Source organism: Chiloscyllium punctatum, chromosome 1 (assembly GCF_047496795.1).
Source record: "Chiloscyllium punctatum isolate Juve2018m chromosome 1, sChiPun1.3, whole genome shotgun sequence".
NCBI lineage: Eukaryota > Metazoa > Chordata > Chondrichthyes > Orectolobiformes > Hemiscylliidae > Chiloscyllium > Chiloscyllium punctatum.
The window spans coordinates 101803254-101828437 of record NC_092739.1 but is presented as its reverse complement, the minus strand read 5'-3'; positions in this window follow the sequence as shown (position 1 = coordinate 101828437).

Here is a 25184-nt window from a genome sequence, read left to right as displayed (position 1 = left end):
CTCGGGCGGCACGGTGGCACAGTGGTTAGCACTGCTGCCTCACAGCGCCAGAGACCCGGGTTCAATTCCTGCCTCAGGCGACTGTGTGGAGTTTGCACATTCTCCCTGTGTCTGCGTGGGTTTCCTCCGGGTGCTCCGGTTTCCTCCCACAATCCAAAAATGTGCAGGTTAGGTGAATTGACCATGCTAAATTGTCCGTAGTGTTAGATGAAGGGGTGAATGTAGGAGTATGGGTCTGGGTGGTATTCGCTTCGGCGGGTCGGTGTGGACTTGTTGGCCCGAAGGGCCTGTTTCCACACTGTAAGTAATCTAATCTAATCACTCATCAACCACCTCCTACATGAAAAAAAGTTCCAGCCTATCCAGCCTCTCTTATAACTCAAACCCTCCAGTCCCAGTAATATCCTTGTTAATCTTTTCTGCAACCCCTTCAATTTAGAAATATCCTTCCTATTGCAGGGCAACCAGAATTGTATGCAGTACACTAAAATTGGCCTCACTAATGTCCTGTACAACCTCAATATGACATCCCAACTCCTATATTCAATTATATGAACAATGATGGCAAGCATGCTAGGTGCCTTCCTAACCATCCTGTACCTGTTACACAACTTCCAAAGAACTACGTACCTATACCCATCAGTCTCACTGTTCAACAATACTCGCCAGGGCCTTACCATTAACTGTGTAAGTCCTGCCCTTATTCATATTGCCAAAATGTAATACCTCTCATTTATCCAAATTAAACTCCATCTGCCGCTCACTGTCAACTATACCACCATTTTTGGTGTCAGCCACAAATTTCCTCATCATGCATTCTAAGATCTCATGTAAATTGTTTGTATAAATGACAAACAAAGTGGTCCTGGCATCAGTACTTATGGAGTGCTGATCACAGGCCTCCAGTCTGAAAAACAATCCTGTAATATCACCTTCTATCTCTTACCATCAAGCTAATTTTGTGTCCAACTAGCAATCTCTTCTTGAAAACCATATGATCTAATTGTATTAATCAATCTACCATGCAAAAAGCTTTACTAAATCAATGTAGACAATGTCTGCCACTCTGCTCTCATCTATCTTTTGGCTACATCCTCAAAAACTCAACTAAGTTTGTGAGATATGAGTTCCCTCGCACAAAGCCATGCTGACTATCCCTAATCATTCCTTGTCTCTCCAAATGCTTGTAAATCCTATTTCTCAGAATCCCCTCCAACAACTTACCCACCACTGATATCAGACTCATCAGTCTATCGTTCACAGGCTTCTCCTTACAGCCTTTCTTAAATAAAGGCACACCTGACTGCCACCCTGCAGTCCTCCAGCACCTCACCTGTAGCTATAGATGATGAAAAAAATCTCTTCTAAGGGCCCCACATTTTCTTCCCTAGCTTCCCACAATGTTATGGGATACACTTGATCAGTTCCTGGAAATTTATGGCCTTAACGATGTCCAGCACCTTCTCTTCTGTGGACTGTTTTCAAGACATCAAAATTTATTTCCTCAAGTTCCCTAGGCTCTATTTCTTTCTCTACAGTAAAAGCTGATGTGAAATATTCATTTAGAATCTCTTCCATCTCCTATTGTTCCCTACATACAAGACCTCATTGATCTTTAATGGGCCCCATTCTCTCCCTAGAAGCTCTTTAGCTCCTAATGCACTTATAGAATCTCTTTGGATTATCCTTAATCTTATCTGCCTAGGCTATCTCATCTCCCTTTTTTGCCCTAAGAATGCCCTTATACCTCTAATACTCTTAGAGAGATTCACTTGATCCCAGTTGTTTATACCTAATGTATGCCTCCTTTTTATTCTTGACCAAAGCCTCAACACCTTTATTCATCCATTGTTCCTTACACCTACCAGCTTAGTCCTTCACTCTAACAGGACAATACTGCCACTGAATTCTTGTTATCTCACTTTTGAAAGCTTCCCACTTACTAGTTGTCCTTTTATCTGTAAACAATCTACTCCAATCAATTTTTGAAAGTTCCTGATCTCATACCTTGAAAAATTGCCTCATAGCAATTAAAATCTTTAACTTTTATGCAAGGCCTATTCTTTTCCATAACTATTTTAAAACTAATGGAATTATGATCACTGGTTCCAGAGCTCTCCCCCACTAATACTTCAGTCACCTGCTATGCCTTATTTCCCAAGAGAAGGTCAGGTTTTACCTTTTCTCGAGTCGGTGCATCTACATATTGATAAAGAAAATTTTCTTGAGCATATTTAACAAATTCCTTACCATCTAAGCCAGTTTATGGCAGTCCCAGTTTATGTTTGGAAAATTACAATCCCCTACCTTTACAACCCTATTATTTCTTATATATATATATGTGTGAAATTTGTCAATACATTTGCTCTTCAGTCTCCCATTGACTGTTGAGGGACTTATAGTACAATCCCATCAATGTGATCATCCCCTTCTTATTTCTGAGTTTCACCCATACAGCTTCAATGGACAATCCCTCAGATATAGCCTCTCTAAGTATAGTAGTAATGGTTTCCCTAATCAAAACTGCAACTCTGCTCTCATCTTTTGCCTCCCTTTCTATTGTTCCTGGAGCATCTCAAATCTGGAACATTAACCTGCAAGAACTATGCCTCTCTTGGCCATGTTTCTGTAACAGCGATGATGCCCACTCCCATGTTTTCATATATGCCCTAGGTTCCCCTGCTTTGTCCCTTGCATTGAACTAAATGGAGCTTAATTCTTTAGTGTTCCCTCATCTTATGACTTGCTGTTGCCTGCCTTTTCTAATTAAATAGTTCTCTTTTAATTCTCATCTGTCTTAATTTTCTCACTACTACTTGGGATACCACTCCACCCGCCCCCCCCCCCCCGCCCCACCCCAAACTCGTTTGAAGGCCCCGAAATAGAACAAGCAAATTTCCCTACTAGGATATTGGTCCCTCTTTAGATCTTCTGCCCCAGAAGAGATCTCATCGATCCAAAATTCTGAATCCTTGCCCAATGCACCATCTCCTCAGCCACTGATTTATCTGCCCTATCTTCTTATTCCTACTCTCAATAGCACCTGGTACTAGGAGTAACCCAGAGGTTACTACATTTCAGGTTCTACTTTTAACCTCCTATCTAACTTATCATATTCACTTTGCAAAACCTCAACCATTTCCCTAACTGTGTCATTCTTATCAATGTATACAACAACTTCTGGCTTCTCATTCTGTCCTTTGACAATATATTGTGACCACTTAAAGTCATCCTTGACCCTGACACCAGGGAGGCAACATACCATCTTGAATTCATGCACATGGCCTCAAAATCTTCTGCCTATGCTCCTGACAGGAGAGTCCTCTATAACAATTGCCCATTTGAACTTTGACAAATCCCTGAAGGTTCTCCACACATGATCGCTTTACCAGATCTATGCTGAATTTCCTTAATTAACATACACTTGTCCAAGTGACTGTTAATTTTATCCAGAATTATTGTTTCTAAAAACTCCTCAGATACTGAAGCATTCTAGGTTCAAATGCAGCAACAACTGAACTGTATCCAAGCTTGGCCTGACAGGTGGCAAGTAACATTGGCACCACATATCTGCCAGACAATGATCGTTTCCAATAGGAAAAAATCTAACTGCCACTTATTGACATTCAGTAGTGTTACCATTACCAAATACCCAATTATCATATCCTGAGGGTCACCATTAACCAGAAATTCAGCTGGATTAGCTATATAAATACAATAGTTACAAGAGCAAGTCAGAGGATAGGACTACTGCAGTGCACAGCTCACCTTCCCCAAAGCCTGTCTACCATCTACAAGGGACAATTCAGGAGTGTGATGGAATACTCATGACTTGCCTAGATGATTGCAGATCCAACATCACTCAAGAAACTTGACACTAGCCAGGGCAAAGCAGCCCTCATGTCTGGCACCACATACATAAACATCCATTCAGTACCAGCAGTGTTTACTACTCAGATAATGTATACAGAAATTTGCCAAAGAAACTGAGACATCACCTTCTAAACCCATGACCACTTCCATCTACAAGAACAAGGGAAGCAGATACATGGGGACATCACCACCTTCAAGTTCCCTCCAAGCCACTCACTATCCTGACCAGGAAATATATCACTGTTCCTTCACTGTCACTAAGTCAAAATCCTGAACTTCCTCCAGAACAGCATTGTGGGTCTACCTGCAGCACATGGACTGCGGTGGTTCAAGAAGACAGCTTGTTCAAGGGCACCTTGTGAAGGAAGGTCAATTCATCCTGGTGACCCAGCGATGCTCATGTCCCATGAATGAATTAAAAGAAAGGCTGACAGAATACCTCTGCATTTGCTTTTATGTTAACTGCCAGTCTCTCTCCTATTTCTCTTACACTTACTTTCCAAGTTGGTTAATATTCAACCTGTTGCTCATGAATATTATTGACTTCATACTTGCCATAGATCTATTTTTCTCTGCTTCATTTTAGTCTTTAACTATTTCATAATCCAGAGCTTTCACTTTGTTTGCTTTATCTTGTTCCCTGCGAAATGTACCCTGACTATTAAAACCATCCCTTTTTTTAAAATCTAGCCCATTATTTTATTCCAGCCAATATGTCCTTGGATCAGTTCCTTTCTCACCTGATGAAATTGACTCTCCTTGATTGACACATATTTTACTTCAGATTATTCCTTGTCTTTTTCCACACCACAACCTTATAATGCTAGTAGGTTCCTGAAATGTTTCCCCAATGACACTTAATCCACTTGACACACCTCATTCCTCAGAAGCAAATCCAGTAAATCTCACCTTGCTCAATAGGCTGGTAACATCCTATTCAATAATGGACTCCTGAAAACTCTTCCCTCTCTCTGTCCTTTGCAGTACCGCTTTCCTTATGAGATTTAAAATCCCTCATTATTCCTACCCTATAGTTTTGCACCCCTCTATAATTCCCTTGCAGATTTATTTCTCTCCATCTTTCCCACTAAATGGTGGGCAATAGAAAACATCCATTAGTGCAATGGTATCTCATTGTTTCTTTGCTTGAACATAGTAGATTCCATTCTTGACTCCTCCTTAGCAATCTTTCTCCAGCTTTGTAATATTCTCCTTGCTCACTTCCACACACCCTCCTATGTTTTTCTGTTCCTATATTTTCAATCTACCTTCTATCAAGGAAGTCTTAGTGCCCCTTTTTTGCCCTTTTATGTACCAAGTGCCTCATTGGCACACATCATTTTCCCATGGGCTATTTCATCAAACTTACTTACCATATTTTGTGCATTTAAAAATTGCAATGTAAGGTTAGAACTTATTGCTTTCTCCTTTACTGTGATTCCAGTTATACATTAATAAAAGTAGATTACCATGTTTTACTCTCATTCTTTATGTGTTATTCTATTCACAGAATGATGACCTCACTGGCAAGGCCAGCATTTATTGCCCAGAGGGCAGTTCAGAGTCAACCACATTGCTGTGGGTCTGGTGTCACATATCAGCTGGAGCAGATAAAGAAAGCAGTCTTTTTTTTCCCCTCAAAGTACATTAGAAAGCCAAATTGTTTTCTCCCAACAATTGACAATGGATTCACAATCATCATTAGACTTGTAATTCTACTTGCTGTGGCAGGAGTTGAACCTAGGTCCCCAAAACCTATGCCTCTAGATGAATAGCTCAATGATAACACCATTAAGCCATTGCATCCCCACTGCAATCTCTCTCTTGCAGTACTTTGTTCATCAAGGTGACAATGCACATTCATGTGTCCCACTGCCCTACAAAATGGGGTTACACCTTATTCTCAACCCCAGTAGCATGATTTCTGTTGCCTTAAAAAAAAGACTATAATTTTCTCATTAGAAATAATGAACTTACATGATCACTTGACACAGGATGTTCTGAAGTGTTTATAAAACAAATGAATTATTCTGAAGTACAGTCCTTGTACATGTTGACAAATGGATAAGCTGTTTTCAATGTTGACAGAGATAAAAGTTAGCCAGGTCATTGGTAGAACTGTCTTCTCATTTTAAAAGTGTCTTGAAGTCATTTATTGAACGCTCAACATAGTATCTCAACAAATACAGAAATGATGTGGAATTCATTTAGATCAGATGATATTTGTACATGTATATGAGACTGCCTGATGTAGGTAGAGCTGGAAGATGATGATTTCAAGCAATGGCAATACTATTTTCATTGTCTCTGCTATGCTGAAGTTCTAGATCATGGGTTTTATCTCTAATATGTGTTAAACAGAAAGATGGACTCTAAAAGATTGCTATTTACCTGGATCAACAACACCTTTTAAACTAGTTGTTTAGAGTCATACAGTCATACAGCATAGAAACAGACCCCTTTGTGTAAAGAAATTGCTCCTCATGGTTTTTAAAAATATTTCTCATCTACCTTAAAAATATGCTCCCTCGTCTTGAAATCCCCTACCCCAGGGTAAAGACATCTGCCATTCACCTTATCTATTATTTTATAACCTCTTTTAGGTTACCATTCAACCTCCTACACTCCAGTAAATGAAGTCCCATCCTATCCAGTCTCTCCTTATAGCTTAAACTTTCCATTCCCAGAAACATCCTGGTAAATCTCTTCTGAACTCTCTCCAGTTTAATAATATCCTTCCTATAGCTGGGCAAACAGAATTGTACACAGTTCAGAAGAGGCCTCACAAATGTCCTGTACAACCTCAACACAATGTCCCAATTTCTCTACTCAAAGGTCTGAGCAATGAAGGCAAGCATGTCAAACGCCTTCTTAACCAACCTGTCTACCTTTGATGCAAACTTCAAACAATCATGCACCTGGACCCCTAGGTCTCCGGTCTACAAGACTGCCTAAGGCCCTACTTTTAATTGTAGAAGTCTTGTCTTTGTTTGTTTTACCAAAATGCAATACTTTGCGTTTATCCAAATTAAGCTCCATTTGCTGCTCTTCAGCCCGTTGACCCAATTGGTCAAAATCTCTTTGTAACCTTAGATAGTCTTCTTCACTGTCCACTATACAACCAATTGTAATGTCATCTGCAAACTTACTAACCATGCTTTCCATTTGCTGTTCCAAATCTTTTATATAAACAACAAACAAACATGAACCCAACACCGATCCTTGAGAAACACTGCTGGTCACAGGTCTTCAGTCCAAAACAAACCCCTCAACCATCAATCTCTGTTTCCTTCCATTAAGCCAATTTTGTATGCAATTAGCAAGCTGAATCCTATGTGATCTAAGTTTACCTCAGAACACTTTAACCCCGTGGCATCAATGTGGATTTCACCAGGTTCCACATTTCCCCTTCCCCACCTCCCTCCAGCTCCAACCTTCCAGCTCAGCACCACCCTCATTACCTGTCCTACCTGCCTACCTTCCTATCTACCTATTCACTCCACCCTCCTCTCTGACCTATCACCTTCATCCCCACCCTCATTCACCCATCGTACTCTTTGCTACCTTCCCCCACCCTCCTCTCTGACCTATCACCTCCATCCCCACCCCTATTCACCTATTGTACTCTATGCTACTTTCTCCCCACTTCCAACCCCCTCTCATTTATCTCTCCACTCTGCAGGTACCCTGCCTCTATTCCTGAAGAAGGGCTTTTGCCTGAAATGTTGATTTTCCTGCTCCTCAGATGCTGCCTGACCTGCTGTGCTTTTCCAGCACCACTCTAATCTAGACACTTACTTTACTATTTAGTCTACCATGTGGAACATTATCAAAGGCTTTACTAAAGTTCAAGTAAACAATGCCTACCATTTTGCCCTCGCCAATCTTCTTGGTTACTTCCCCAAAAAACCCATCAATTTTCTGAGACACAGTTTCCCTCGCATGCTGACTATCCCTAATCATTCCTTGCCTCTCCAACTGCATATGAATCCTATCTCTCAGAATCACTTCCAACAACTTACCCCAGTACTGAAGTCAGACTGATAGGTCTATAGTTCCCAGGTTTCTCCTTACATCCCTTAAACAAAGAAACAAAATAAGCCACTCTCCAGTCATTCAGTACCTTACTCGTATTTATAGATGATACAAATATTTCTGCTAGGCACCCTGCAATTTCCTCCCTATCTTCCCAAAACATCCAAGGATACACTAAAGTCATAGGATAGAGTCTTAGAGATATACAGCATAGAAATAGACTCTTCTGTCCAACTCATCCATGCTGATCTGATATCTTAAATTAATCTAGTCCCATTTGCCAGCATTTGGTCCATATTCTTCTAAATCCTTCCTACTCATATACCCATCCAAATGCCTCATAATTGTACCTGCTCCACCACTTCCTCTAGCAACCTATTCCATACACCACAACCTTCTGCATGAAAATGTTGCTCCTCAGGGCCCTTTTAAATCTTTTCCCTCTCATTTTAACCTAACACCCTCTAGTTTTGCATTCCCACAACCCAGGGAAAAGACCTTATCTATTTTCCCTATCCATGCCCCTCATTATTTTATAAACCTCTATAAGGTCACCCCTCAGCATCCGACACTCCAGGGAAAATAGTCCCAGTCTATTCAGAGTCTCCTTATAGCTCAAACCTTCCAACCCTGGCAACATCCTTGTAAATCCTTTCTGAACCCTTTCAAGTTTCACAGCATCCTTCCTATAGCAGGGAGACCAGAATTTGTGTAGTATTCCAAAAGTGACCTAATCAATATTCAGTACAGCTACAACATGACCTCTCAACTCCTATGCTCAATGCTTTGACCAGTAAAGGAAAGCATACCAAACTGTCCAATCTAGCTGTGATTCCACTTTCATGGAACAATGAACCTGCACTCCAAGATCTTTTTTCAGCAACACTCTCCAGGAACTTACTATTAAGTGTTTAAGTCCTGCCCTGATTTGCCTTTCCAAAATGCAGCACTTCACATTTGTCGAAATTAAACTCCATCTGCCACTCCTTGGCCCACTGGCCCATCTGATCAACATAATGACATGTTGATTTCTTTGGGCTGTGCTCCTAGTTTGAAGGGGTTTGATATCTTCTATAGTTGTTTTAAAGTAGCCAAAATGTAAAGGGAGTGATTCAGCATGTGTTCAATGTATACTGGTGATCTTAAGACTTCTGTGCAAACCAGTTGCTTCCAGTCATGGTACATTTAAAATCATTCCCCATGGTAAGAGAATGAATGGATGGGCTGTCATTGATGAAGCAGCTGATGATGTTTGGGTGTTCTACACTATCTTGAGGAACTCCTGCAAACATGTGCTGGCTGACATGAGTGACCTCCTAGAACCACAACCATCCCCTTTTGTGGTAGGTATGACTCCAATCACAATCAACCACCATCACTGAGACTCAAGTGTGAATAGGTAGCTTTGTAGGAACACTCATTTTGGCATTGTACTGCATGTGGCTGAAATGACAGAAGGCTGCTTGTCTTTGCTGTGTTGTTTTTGATGATCACTGCAGAGTCCTCACATTGCAGCTGAGATGAATCAGGGAGGTTCTCTGCTCCTGCCTGTGTTTTTGCAGTTTCATGAAATAATGGGTTTGCAATCAATGGGGCCAAGGAACTATCAGTTACGTGAGGATCATCTTGAAAGGAGCCACAGAAGTTTCAGGCAGTTGTTTCTCTCCCCTTTCAAGGCCAACCTGTTTTACCCTTTGTATCTGAAATGCTTGATCAACTTGTGAGGGATTCAAGCATCTTGGGTTTATCTTGTTCAATCAGTACTCAGCAGACCTTGTGAATCAGATAATGGAATGTATTTCAGCATGTCACACTTGCCTCCACGTGTGGCTTTCTGTGAAAATTGCTATTCTCTCAAGGAAAAATGCTACATGAATGAACCCTGCTATCATTTGCAAATTGGAGTTGCTATCTCTGGAAACTCAGACACGCATCACACATTTTATGCCAATGTCCATTTGGAGATTGGCCGATGATTTCACCTGCATGAAACTGAGTATTGGTGGGCCTGTCCTCAGTCCTAGGTGATGTAAGCATAAAGTGAGGACTTTTTAACGTCTGAAGTATAAAACTTCTCTGAACAGAGAAGAGTAAATTATCAGTCCATAGTCCACCATTTATCTAATAAATAAATTATTCAGTTCTGTCTTCAATGGAGATGCTACATTTGCAGTTTTCTTTAAATGCTGTAGTGCTATAATTTCTGAGAAAAAAAAAGCTTTTTCTTTATTTATACCCAAGCAGGAACCTGATTATGGTAGCCAACTCACTTGCTATACAGAAACCACATCTATAACATATATCAAACTGTTTTCTATGCAAATCAGTCAAGATTTGCAGAAACCCTTGATATATCAACCCTGACAGCAGTTTTCATAAAGCAGAATTTACTGCCATGAGTTATGTTCATTTTCATATAGTATAATTTCAGAACTGATCAATGCTACTCCAAGCCAAAAGCAAACAAAATGTTTTGGGACTGAAATCATGCTGTGCATTTTATTAACATATTCCGTGAACTAGTTCTTACAAATAACTCAAATAATAAAATACATGTTTTTTGATTTGATTTGATGACAAAGTATTCTATGAACATATTGTTCATAAATTCTTCAAGGAGAATCTGATATTGTTTAGATATATTTATTACCCACTCTTGGAGTTCAATTTGAAAGACTGAAGAGTTCTGCACAGTTTGTGTCAGCACATTTAAGCTATTATGTGACCTTCATTTGTCTGGTGCCTCGCCTTAAAGTAGACAGACCTATTGATTTTATAAAACAGTAATGTTTTCATGCTGGCATTTAAATACGCTTGTATCATTTTGTACTGATTATTCAAAGTCATCAAAACAAATTCTCTGCCCTGTGCAAAGATGTCATATTCATTGCTAATAGCTAAAGTCTGTTCTGCTTCATTTATTCCTCACAAAATGCAATATATTATGTACTTGCTTCTTAATTATCCCCTCCTATTTATTTTCTCTTTATCTCTCTCTCTCTCTCTTTCTCTCTATATATATATATATAAATAACTCGTGCTTTACAATTGCCCTCCAAAATTGAGCTGTTAATTTTTATTCAACCCTATGTCTCACACCTGTTTGTTGACTTCTGGCATTCAAGTGTCTCATGCTGTCTTTTTCACTTTTTCTGAACTTCTGATTTTCAATGTTTCCTCATCTCTCTTCTTATTTAATTCTGCCACCAAATCCTCACTTCCATTTTACTCCTGCCTGTCAATTTCAAATATCTTTTCTCTTTTCCTTTGTCCTTTGGTAGTTCATAGTTTATTTATTCCTTCTGTCTCCCATCTGACAGGCAACCTGCATGATTGGGTATCAGACAGTGCCACCAAAGATCTCCATGAGTCAGCAGTTCTCCAGTGACTTGCAAAAATCTTTGCAGAAAGCAAGCTGCAACACAATGAGAAGCATCTAATTATAAAAAGTAAGAAGCCATGGAAATGAGTAGTTCCCACAGTTACATTTTCCCTCAGTATCCTTGTAATTTTGCACATTCTCCTTGTTCAGACAACAGTCTAATTCCCTTTGAATGCTTCAATTGAACCAATGTACACGACAGCTTTAGGCAGTGCTGTCGGGATCACAACCACTTACTGCAAGATAACATTTTTCCTTATGTCTATTTAATCTCTATGCTAATGAGATTAAATCTGCTCCCTCTACTTCTAAATTCTTTCATGAGCAGGAAAACCTTCTTCCTATCTACTCCGTCCATACCCCTTATATCTTGGAACGTCTCAATCAAATCTTCTCTCAACATTCTACAAGAAAACATTATTCCATCTTTATCAACTTATCGTCAGAAAAGAAATTCCCTGGAAACATTCTCATGCACCTTTTCTGTACAGTCCCAAATATCTTCATAGCTTTCCTCAAGCATGGCAATTGGAACTGGATGCAATTCTCCAGCCAAGGCTGAACTAGTTTCTTGTAAGGATTCAACGTAAAGCTATTGCTCTATTAATAAAACCATCACAACTACACGTGTTACTAATCACTTATTTAATCTGTCCTGCCACCTCCAATGACATATCCATATAAACATCCTCTGCTCCTGAACCTCCATTAAAGTTGTAGAGTCATAGAGATGTACAGCATGGAAACAGACCCTTCTGTCCAAATCGTCCATGCCGACCAGATATCCCAACCCAATCTAGTCCCACCTCCCAGCACCTGGCCCATATCCCTCCAAACCCTTTCTATTCATATACCCATCCAAATGCCTCTTAAATGTTGCAATTGTACCAGCCTCTACCACTTCCTCTGGCAGCTCATTTCATACACGTACCACCTTCTGTGTGAAAAAGTTTCCCCTTAGGTCTCTTTTATATCTTTCCCCTCTCACACTAAATCTATGCCCTCTAGCTCTGGAATCCCGGACCCCAGGGAAGGACTTTGCCTATTTACCCTATCCATGCCCCTCAAAATTTTGCAAACCTCTATAAGGTCACCCCTCAGACTCTGATGCTCCAGGGAAGACAGCCCCAACCTGTTCAGACTCTTCCTATTGCTCAAATCCTCCAACCCTGGCAACATCCGTGTAAATCTTTACGTTTTGTTTCATATCACTCAGCAAATACTGTATCCATGTTGGCTCTGTCCCCTTTATTCCATAGGCTGCAACTTTGTATACAAGTCTATTTTGGAACAGTGTCTCAAACACCATTTAGAAATCCATGTACACCATGTCAATAGTTTAGCACTCATCAAAGAATGCCTTTAGCTCTTCAAACATTTTGGCTCAAAGGAGTATGATGCCAAACTCTCAAAGACTAAGATCTTGAATTAAAGTGATTTGAAACCATCTGTGAAAAAAAGGTCTAATGCTTAAAGAAAAGCTTAAATTCTTGAAAATGTTTATTTGTTTCCTAGGGTAGATTATTATTTGCAATGACAAAATAACTGACCTGCATGTACCAACCACCAGTATTGAATTTCCAATGCCTACATCCATTCTAGATTCTCAAAGATTCATTGAAGCTGAAAGATGTGCCTGAACCATCAAAGCGCGATTGATGAAAAACAAAGATTTGCTGATGGTATTTCTCAATTATAGGTATATTCCATTGTACTGTGGGTTGGCACCATTAGAATTGAGGAGGCAGTAATCTCCAAACACCACTTCTCATCTTTCCCAAAAATATACGTTCCGGGGCTAGAAGTCCAGAAATATCAAAGTGTGCTAAAACAAGAACAGTTTGAAAAAACAATCAGCATTTAAGTATTCACTCTAGGTTGATAAAAGAGAAAAGCTATGGATGCAGAACCAAGGACAGAATAAGTAATAGAGAAAGGAGAGAAATCTTATTTTGATTCATCAAACTCAGCAATTAATCAAACATGTAGCTGAACCAGATAGTGAGCCTGAAACTCATAAAAAATCAGATGCGACCATTATTAATGAATGTTCTCCAAGTTAAATAAAAGGAACAAAATCAGAAATTGCTGGACAAGCTCAATTGTCTGGTAGCATCTGTAGAAAGAAATCAGAGTTAACATTTCAGGTCCATTGACCCTTCCTCAGAAAAAGGAGTTCAGAGACAGATGGCTACTCTTCTACTGACAAAGCCATGTTCTGGGAGAGTTGTGAAGTCACCTGACAGATTAAATTTGAGGAGATGGGATTGTACAAGTATAAATTCAAAGCTAAGATTTTCAAGGAGATAGAGTATTAGGGTTTACCAGGGATAATGTTTGGGCTTGTGAAAATAGCAACTCCCGCAATGACAATGTCAGGGTACAGTGTAAAACCCAATCATTTAGAGCAAAAAGTAGTTCCTTAATATATAAAATCTCATTGTTGTTTGGATATACCTATGACTCAGTATTCATTCTTAAACTAGACTAACAAACATGCAACAAATTACACATTAACAGAGCTAATTTCCAGAGTGCCAGTTACTTTCGGCATGGTGATAGCAGTTCTTGTATGGAAAGGTTATTACCACCTATGTTATGCCTAGAAGAAACATTCAAAGATCTACCATAAAATTTTTCCATTCTTTAAGCTTTTGCCATTATGTTAAATGTTAAACATGCATCAGTCTTTTCAATAATTCCTGTTCAGTAAAAGAAGGAAGATGGAAACAGATGCAGCTGGTATTGCAGAAGTAGAGATGGAAACAAGCGTGAGAGACTGTCAGATTAAAGAGAGACAAAGGAAGATAGAGAATGAGACTAAATGGAGCCAGCAATCCCTGTGGACTGGACCTGGTCCTGCACACTTTGCAATGTAATACGAGTTACAAAATCTTCTATTACATTTAGAATGCAAAGGTTCAAAAATTGTGACGGACAGAAAGTATTCTTCTAATTTGAAACCCATGCACTTAAAAGATATGTTACTTTTTTAAAATCCCATTAAATCTTCTTAAGTAGCCAAGTAATAATTTGTTAAGCTACAGTTAAGAAAACAATTAAAGCAATAAATGTGATTTTTTATATTACTGGAACATTCAAGGACAGCATTGAGAAAAAATGGAACTATTCAACATAAGAAAGCCAGAGTACTGCATTTTGCTAAGGATATAATTTTACATGTCACACATTTTCTGAACACATTATTTCTATAGAAATCTAGCAAAGAAACTGAATTTCATCTTTAAAGCAAGAGAAGTAGGAGAATGCCGAGCAACAAAATTTCAGGACTGTAGCTTTAATGGGCGAGACATCCAAAAGTACAATGCACTTTGAGACAATCAATTATCGAGGAAGATAAATATTCTCCTGTTCTTCCTGCAAATAAGAATTTTATCTAGTCCATTTTCCTCAATGCTGTCCTTGAATGTTCCAGTAATAGCAAAAAATACATTTATTGCTTTAAGTGTTTTTTAACTGTGTCTTACCAAATTATTTCTTGGCTACTTAAGAAGATTTAATGGGATTTTTAAAACGAATATATTTTTTAAATATATGGGTTTCAAATTAGAAGAATACTTTCTGTCCACAGTTTTTTAACCTTTGCATTCAAACTGTAATAGAAGATTGTTGAGTGATAATATTCACAAGGGAAGAATGAGATTTTCTTTTAATCTTTAGCATTAGTTAATTTTTTTAATTTCAGGACTGAATGCAATATACTTCCACCATCTTGAATGTGTAGCCTGCTGGCAGTGGAAATACTGCTGAAAGCCTGTTAGAAGCTGTGCATTGGATTGGAATTTGAAGATCCTCTGGGTCAAAGGAACCTTTTTAATCATTCACACAATAAGGATATTATTGGCTAATTATTGCCCAACTTCAATTTACCAGAGGGCAGTTAAGGGTGGCTCTGGAGTCCCGTGTCGAGATTAGAGTGGTGCTGGAACAGCACAGCAGGTCAACCAACAACTGAGGAGTAGGAAAATCAATGTTTTGGGCAAAAGCTCTTCTGTGCAGACCAAGTAAGGATGGCAGTTTCCTTCCACAAAGGACATTATTGAGCAAGATGGATTTTTCCAACAATTGACAATGGTTTTATGGTAACATTTGACTCTTAATTCCAGTTTTTTTTAACTGAAATGGAATTTCACCATCTGCCATGGCAGGATTTGGATTTGGGTCTCCAGAACAATAATTGGTTCTCTGGATTATCAGCCCAGTGATAATATCAATGAGCTTTCACTTCCCCAATAAGAACAATAGATAGACCTTAAAGCCATATTGCAGATGAGATTCATATTTTTCACTAATATCTTTCACCTAACATGAACCTGCTTGAACTGTAAGACAAGTTCTACCTCTATAGTCTCCTTGCATAGTTTCAGCCACCTATTCTATGAAAACTTTAGTAGAAATTGTAATGCAATATTGCTTAGCTGAGTTGACATCTATGCCCCCAATTACAAATGTTGCAGAGCTGCCCAACAGTTTGACAGACTTAGGAACAAAAAAAAAATTCTTCATTTTGCATTTTTCTATGAATTTGCAAACATGTTTACGCAATGGAATACTTAATCTAGAAACTGTTACTGTTGTGTTTCCTAATAACTCCTTTGTCTCAGCTTGAAAATTTGTTTGCTAAGTGAAATATATGCCTCTGTCTCCAAATGTTGTATTTTAATGCAAGCCTTGATTTGTCTTTAGTTATTGTGGGAGAAATTCTAAAGGATGAACGTGAACTTGCAAGTGGCTAGCAAGTAAAATTGTTGGGTAAGTTGCCGTAGGCCTATTTTCAGAGCTGCGCTGAATCAACATGTAAGTAGGAAGCTTTCAAAAGATGTCCCCATCTAAGGCAAAATATTGAGTCATCCAGCAGTTCAGTCAGTCAGGTCACCTGTAGGTCCTGCATCAGTGGGTTGGCAAGCATGACAGGAATTCCTACTAGTCACTGCTGTTCATCAAGAAAGGCCACTGCTGTTGTCCTTGTACTTTATACTGAATGTAACATCTTTAACAAGGATGTCTTTCAATAGGTCTTTAAAATGCTAAAAATTGCTGTAAATTCTGTGCCTTACAATTGTATCCTCCACAACCACCTGGTGAAGGAGTGGTACTCCGAAAGCTAGTGCTTCCAATTAAACCTGTTGGACTATAACCTGATGTTGTGTGATTTTTAACTTTGTACACCCCAGTCCAACACCGACGTCTCCAAATCTTTAAAATGCTATTTCTATGTGAGATTGGACCTTGATTTGTGTGAATTTGTAATCTAGTTGGATGCATCAGCTACTCAATGGAAGTATGCAGGAAATGGGTGAGTGGAAGTTAGAGAGTAACTCTACAACCTCGGGTTAAATTCCATTCCATCCCAATGTTTCAACAGTGGAGGGAATTAAAATTTACGCTATCTGAATCAGATATTGTTTGGATATCACAAGTCTGGTCATGAACACTATTTTATTTTTCATTTCAATATATACAAATTGAATACCATATATCCTTGCATTATCATTGGCAGCCTCTCACAGAAAAGGATGACTCTTTTCTACTCTCATGGTGAGTCCATAGGTGGCTGGATATTTGTATTTCCCTACAACAGAAGGACAGAGTAACTAACTGTCATATTAGGAGATTTGGGTTCACCTGGATGGATAAACAAAGATAGAAAAATGGTCTACTTCAACAGTAATCTGCTGATGATGAACAAAATATCACATGTTTCTTTCTAGGTGAATCTAGAACCACAGGGCATAATTCAAAAATTAGAATTCTCCCATTTAAGAATGAAATAGAGTTTTTCTTTCTCTCAGAGAGCTGTTTGTATGTGGAATTGTCTTCTCCAGCAAGTGGAGGCCTGGTCATTGAATATATTCAAGGCTGAACTATATTCATTTTTGAACAACAGGGGAGTCAAGGCTAGAGGGTGGACAGGAAAGTGGAGTTGAAGCCATAATCAGATCACCCATGATCTTATATCAAATGAAAGAGCAAGCTCCAAGGGCCAAATGGCTTGTTTCTGCTTTGAATTCTTGCAGTCTTGTGTTTTAGTTATTTAATTTTAAGTGTTCATAAGACCAATAGAATAATTCAAAACAAGATGACCATTTTTCTATCTTGGTTTATTCATTCAGATAAACCCAAGTGTCTTAATATGACATTCAGTTACTCTGTCCATCTCATGAATTGATCACCGTTTGAATGAAGGAAGCCTTCCAGATTCTAATCAACTTATTCAGAGATGTTACGATACATCTCTGGAGCAGGTAGAACTTGAGCCTGGGCTTTCTACCTCAGAGGTAGGGGCATTGCCTCTGAGCCTCTAAAGCCCTAATTTAGATTGTGTAAGCTGAAAGATCAGCACCTCATTTTCTGCTCAAAATCAAATTCAACAATTTTAGACCTTGAGGCAACTTCCCAGTGTCTTTACTCCAGTTGTTACACACCAAATCTTATTTCACATGGTCTTCCAATACACACCACCCATTGTTAGTCACTAATTACCCACTTCAGCTATTCCTTCTCCCAGGTTGATAGCTATCCACTCCTTTGTCTGTTCAGCTATCCTTCTCTCTCTTTGGGCTCTATCTCCACCGATCACTTATGCCTTAACCCCCTCCCTAATTCTATCTTCTTCATAAAAACTAACTCTTTCCTAGCTACCATCAGTATTATGGAAAGGTCACTCAATCCGAAGTTAACTCTAATCTCTCTCCAGAGATCTTGCCAGACCTGCTGAGTCTTTCCAACAATTTCTGTTGTTGTTCCTTATTTAGATTCTTGTTCAAATGTGTCTTTTAGTTGTTTGAACTTGTGTTCTCTTGGCCTGCAAACAAAATTAACTCATATTTACATTAATTTACCTTTGTCACGCTGTTTGTTATTTTATACATCTCTTAAAGTTTACTTTTCTTTTATCAATGAAACATAAGTTTCTCCATTCTTCCTCATAATTAGCTCCAGAGTCAGTATTATGTCCATCCACTACACTGCCCATGGTGCTAGAATATCTCCCTTGAATGTAAAGAATACTATGGTCTTGACCTCAATAGCCACGAGTGGGCAAATTTTATGTTCTGACAAGCTTTCGGGATAATTTGAACTTTGCACGATGCCATAAAAATGGGTGAATCAACAATCCATTTTACATCTCAGATGATTTTTATTCTATTGAAGTAAAGATGACTGGAATTGATCTATTTTACACCATATGACAAATTTCCCATTTTTTATGCTTGCATAAATGGAATCATCTGATTGAAAGAGATAGTAAATCCTGAAGTAAATGTAAATCAAACAGATGCAGTGTAGTCACAGTTTACATTTTTATTGGTAGCTGGGATGGTGGTAGAGGGTATTTACACCTTGGATTGTATGGGCTACTTTGGTTCCTCCTTGGATAAGTCAGCATGTCTTAAGACATCTTCGAACACTTTTGAAATTTGAATGTAAACTGAGGAGGTTTCAATTATTTACATTAGTTCCTTGGATCAAAGAAGCTTAAAGCATTTTGTAAATATTGAGTTTCTTGTGAAATAAATAAGTGCAGCAAGAAGGTCATCTTCTCCATTAGAGATTTGAATTATTCATATAGGCCTCAGAATCAATTGTTTTGAAGGTAAAAGAAAATTAGTTCAAATGCTTTTTTGGAATATCCATGATGTGCCACAATGCTACAGAGCTAGGCAATGTACAGAGATTTATTTTCTTGTGTACCCTCTCACAAAAACAAGCAGCCAACCTCAAAAACTATGAAAGTACTTGTGCACTTGCCAATGTATAAAGCCAGGAGCATATAGGCAACAAGGAATCCGGATGTACAGCCACTAAGCACTGATTATGAATGGGAACCTTCATCAGAAAGAAAATTACAGATGTATAAGAAATTAAAATTGTAAATCAATCTGGTAAAATTAATGGAAAGAGATCAAAAGTGGAGTCTTTGCAGAGAACAAAAGTTTATGTTCAGCAAAGGAACTGAGGAGAAATGAAATGAAATCGTAAGAAATGTTTCACATCTTGGTTTGGTCCCAGGAGGATTGTATTAACCCTCAAGATCTTGTAACATGTAGAAGAACTCTTGGATGAAAGTAAAAACAGATTGAGAGTTGGTCTGCTGAGATTTTCAGGTTTCAATAATTGAGGACTTAATAAATATAGGGCTGTAGAATCATTGAGTGGCAAGGATGCAATTCCATTATTCTAAGTCCATTCCCAGTTTACCCGACTCTTGGTGGTGTGGTGTAAGTGTGCAGATAGTCAGCCCACACCCTACAATCCTGACTTGGAATTTCCTTGCTTTATGTTTTTTTTGTGGAATTAGACCATCTTCTACATGATTCATGAATCACAACCCCTCAAAAGCATTGTCAATTCAAGAACTGTTTGAAAGATAATGGCAGATAGCTTTACACATGAGCCTAATGCCAACACCATGCCAATGAATTCCCAGTCATCTACCCTTGGTACTTCTATGCCTATTGACCCTGTATACGTTTTGTATAGGACCAAAGAACCCTCCATTAATAGAATGTGTGAAAAACCCATGTTTCTTTAAAATAGAATCCTATTGCTATAACAATATAAAACTGTCAATCACTCAGAGCATTAGAATATCAATGAGAGAAACTGTAAGCACTTGATACCCCATTTATCTTCTGCAATAAACATTGAGTCATTGATAGAACAAATTGAAGAAATAAACTTTACAATATCAATGGGAAGCTGCCAAGAAGCAGAGTTTTCTTTTCTCTACATTTATGTTGATAAAATTAAACTTTTATGGAATTTTGGGCTCTCAGACAACTCTCAAGTGTGTTGTGTGGAACAGCTTCTCAAACTCATGTACCAGAAGCTATTAGGTAAATGGGAAGTAAGCTAAAACTAAACCATCTGTGTATTCAATGAATCTCTGAGCCTGTGGAAAATTCGATGTTTGTAAAATTCATAGTGTCTTTCTGGTGGCTCCTGAATCTATACGAAACAAGAAGGGAACAATTTTTAGCATCAGTAACTAGTGTGTTGCTGACCAGTTTTCTTTTAAGTCATAATGTATATTTTTTGGTATATTTTATAAGACTTTAGAAGTCACCTGGATTGTCCATCAGAATATGCAGAAGCTGTCATTTTGAGCTACAGCTTCTGATGCAACACTGCATATTTTTCATAATTTTTCACATCAGAAGTGCAACCACTTCCTCAATAAACCTCGCCGAGATACATACAGTTATTACTGCATCTGTAGATCAACATGGCAGGTTGTCTGTCTTCCTGGACTCATAGCAGAGGCAAATGTTGCCCCATGATGTTTTCTATGTTGTTGCTGTTCTTGTAACCCTGTTCCTGCAACCAGTAAAGACTGGTTTCATCTTTTAATAAAACAGAACATCTCTGTGCTAACAGAATGGTTTAAATCTCAAAAAGAGCACAATTAGAGCATCAAAAAATTCTTAAACGTCAGTTCACCAGATGGACACTAATGATCTGAGTATTAGAATGGCAGCCCATTTTTCTTCAAGGGATTGATATGAAGCGCCCAAGGTACCTGCACTCTGAGGAAATTGGCCATCTGGTGAAAACTATATATCCTGCTCAGCTGCTGCTTACTTTTCCAAGGAAACCTGTTGAAGGTATTGACCTTGGTAATAATACAGATACAACTTAATTAATGCTGTGCACTGCAAAATGCCTACTATTTAAGAAACGGAGTCACCATTACTGACTCCTCAGAAACCATAGCAGGTCTGGGCTGATCAAGACTTTTCTTACCTTTACTCAAGAAGGGTCGGGTTCAGCCTTGAAGGCTGTTCATGAGACTGCCTTAACAGCAGAACTTTTATTTTACTTCATCACATGAATCTTGAAAACTTTTTCGCTCCTTTAAAAGTCCAAGCCATACAATCCTATCTTGTGTAATCTTGCCACAAAATCCATCCCTTGTAGTCAAGGTATTATCCTCATAAATCTATTAAGCACTCCTTCCAAGCATGTTATGTAGGGCTCAGAACGGCTCATATTTTTTCTTGCTGTGGAGCAACTAGGGTCTTGCATAGGTGTAGCATATCTCCTACTCCCTTGCTACCAGTTGCCTAGAGAAAAAGACCAGAATTCCATTCCAAAACTGAAGAATGGTGACTGGATCCAAAATGTTAACTCTGCTTTCTCTTCACAGATGTTGCCTAACCTGCTGCATTTTCCCAGCAATTTCTGATTTTGTCCAGGATTCCATTAGTGTTTTCATCATTTTCTGTACATGATATTTCATTGATAAAATGTTTAGGTCGTTCACTGTTTCTAGTGGTTCAGTATTTCAAAAGCACTCTGTTTTATCCTTTGACATCAATATGATTTAAAAATGCAGGAGGTTATGGATGACCTCATATTTGCTACATCAAAATTAATTTGCTGTATGCTGTTTTTTTCACAAAATTGCAGAATCAGAAATTATTTATAATACAGCTCAATATATTTTTGCAAACTCTCCCCAAGAGCAACTTAAGAAGTTCCAGTTCTCATCTTTCTGTGCACCCAGGCAAATCTTTACTCTTCAGATAATGATCCAATTCCCTTTTGAAAGCAAATGTTTAGGGTTAGGATTAGCTCACTCCATCCCACTCTTAGGAGGTACGTTTAAAATCCTAACATTCACTGAGTATTTTTTCCTCACATCTCCTGAGATTCTCCTAAATAATATCTTCTTATTTTTGGATCATTCACCAATTCAACACTTTATCCCTCTCTCATCTATCTAAACCCCTGACAATGCTGAGTGTCTCAATTAAATATCCTCCCAACCTTCTCTTTTTTGAGGACCATGAAGCAACTTTTCCAAACTATCCTATACTGGAAATCCCATATTCATAAATGTCTCCTGCAATCCCTTAATGCCTTCACATCCTTTTCAATATATACAGGGAATTGGACATAATTGTAATGTGTTTAACTGTTTATGTGCTGTGATGACAAAAGACACAATCAGGTAGGTTTTCCTGTATTTTCACAAAGAAAAATTATAGATTTATTGTAGTTAAGAGTAGTCTAAGAAGCATCATAAAATGTGCTCTAATTTTTGCATTGTCACATATTTTAAGTACACATGCACACAAGTAGATTACAGGATGGGGAAAGGCAGATTTAATAAGTTAGAGCCCAGAAAAAAATTAAAGGCACATTCAGTAAATGGAGCTGGATGAATTGACTGCTTGAAGCTGTCTGTGGTAACTCCATAGGCATCACTCAATGGTCCTGTTGCTTCTGACATTAAGATGACTTAAAGATTTTGTCAGCATTTACAGAAGAAAGGTCAGAAATTTGAATAGATGCAAGACTATCAAAGTACTTTTGACAATGTGAAAGTTGTGCTGATAACTACAATAAGCTTTGCAGCACCAGACTGTGAGAAGCCAATCAAACTAACTGTTCATGTTAGTGACATCAGTGTGGCCACTGTTTTACCACAAGAAGATGAAAAAGGGATCGAATTACACCCATTTCATCAGGCTATTTTTCCAAGAAACTGACTCGCTGTCGACATAAATGTTTGGTCAGAGAGAAAGAGACAATGAGTCTTCTGTTGGATTTGTACTGGTTTGATTTTTACATCGTTAAACATGCTGAATGTTACATTTACAGACTATAATCCTTTGATTTTTTTTTGGGTGGAAGTAATTTGGGATAAGAACTTATGGCTGTTTTGGTGAAGTTGAATCCTCTAAAAATACAGTTTAGAAATAATTCATGTGCCTGGAAAAGACAATGTTTTAGCTGATACTTTGTCAAGATCACACATAAAGGAAATCAGAGCAAGACAGACTTCTGTAAATATGATTACTATGAAATAAGACCATAAGACCATAAGACATAGGAGTGGAAGTAAGGCCATTCGGCCCATCCAGTCCACTCCGCCATTTGATCATGGCTGCTGGGCACTTCAACTCCACTTACCTGCATTCTCCCCGTAGCCCTTAATTCCCCGAGACAACAAGAATCTATCGATCTCTGCCTTGAAGACATTTAGCGTCCTGGCCTCCACTGCACTCTGCGGCAATGAATTCCACAGGCCCACCACTCTCTGGCTGAAGAAATGTCTCCGCATTTCTGTTCTGAATTTACCCCCTCTAATTCTAAGGCTGTGTCCACGGGTCCTAGTCTCCTCACCTAACGGAAACAATTTCCTAGCATCCACCCTTTCCAAGCCATGTATTATCTTGTACGTCTCTATTAAGTCTCCCCTTAATCTTCTAAACTCCAATGAATACAATAATGCATTGTATGTTTAAAGCTAATATCTTATTTGTTAATGTAACATAATATGTTACACTATGTTAATATGTTAATGTAATATAGAAGTAAAGTTTCAGAAGAACTTCTTGGTGAGAAACTAAAATGTCTGTTAAAGATACATTTTCATTTTCCTTTGGGGGGAGGTGGGATGAAAGATTCACATAGATATATAATTTTTGGCAGGTGAATTTTACTATGCAGTCACTTTTTGATGGAGGTTTTCTATGAAGTGGCTTATCGTTATAAAAGTTTTCTCTAAAATAAAATAAAGCCAGAGTCCCTGTGAAATAATAACTCTACTCCAATATTGCTTGGAAAAAATAAGATGGCTGTTGTTTCCTGTTTTCTATTGTTGGAAAATGGTTTGTACTGTGGTGGACAAATATTGGTGACTATCGGTTTCCTTTTTATTGCAGAATAAGCAGTAGTTAGTTTTAATTTAGAAAACCCTGAAGACAAAAGCTTTTAGGTCAGTTCAGATGAAACCTTACTGGGATCAGGAGCAAGTTCAATTTACAGAAGATCATGGAAGACAGTCTCCTCAGTTACAAAGTTTACTTTGGTGAAAAAGGTGAATTTAGCTAAAAATCTGCAGATTATTAAAAGATAAGGAAATGTGAGCTCTAGGCTTTTCTTTGTGTTTATGCAAGATGACTATGTAGTGCACATGAAATAAACTGGAGAGAATCAGTTCACAGAATTGCCAAAGTGTTGTTGTGAATAATGCGACTTGTCCCATTGTGTCTGCACAATCTAATGGAACTTTCTTGCATTTTTCCCTTACTCCTTGTACATTATTTCTGCCCAAGCAAACCAGTCTATCATATACCCTTTTGAATGTCTCGATGAACAGCTCCAGCACACTTCCAGGCAGTGCATTTCATTCTCTAACTATTTATGATGTGAAAAAAATTCACATTACCATTTGGTTCTTTTGCAAATCACTTTCAAACTGTGCCCTTTCATTCTTGTTTCTTTAATGACCAGGAACATTTTCAACCTAACCATTCTATCCAGCCAGTTGCTGAAAACCTGTCAGCATATCTGACAGAGATATACTCTTACCCTTCTAGCATTGAGGAAATCACTGGGTTGTGGACAAACTGGTTCACCCCCAAGCTCTTCTTTAGTTGAGAAAAGCACAATACATGGCGGTGTTTTTTCTGTTTACAAAAGGCAGGGGCCTTTGTATGAATTTATATTACATCTAACAATTATAAGTGAGTTGAACTGATTGTGAGTTGAACTGATAGTCTTAAACAAACCCAGAGAATGCTAGGGAAACGCAGCAGGTCTGGCAGCATGTATGGAGAAAAAACAGTTATCGTTTCAAGTCTAGTCTGACTCTTCTTCAGAACACCATTTAGCATCAGCAGTATTTTGCTTTTGTTCACAAGATAGTTTTAAATTAATCTTAAGTAAAATCCTGAATAGAATTGGGATTACAGCATAAAATGAAGGAGGAAAGTTTGGCCCTTCAATCCATCGAGTTCTGCTTCACCATTTAAAGGGATCATTGCTGCTTTTATAATCTTCAACTTCTATTTCCTGCCTTTTCCCCATATCCCCTGATTTCCTTACTAAAGAAAGGGGGAGGCCAAAGTGAGCATAT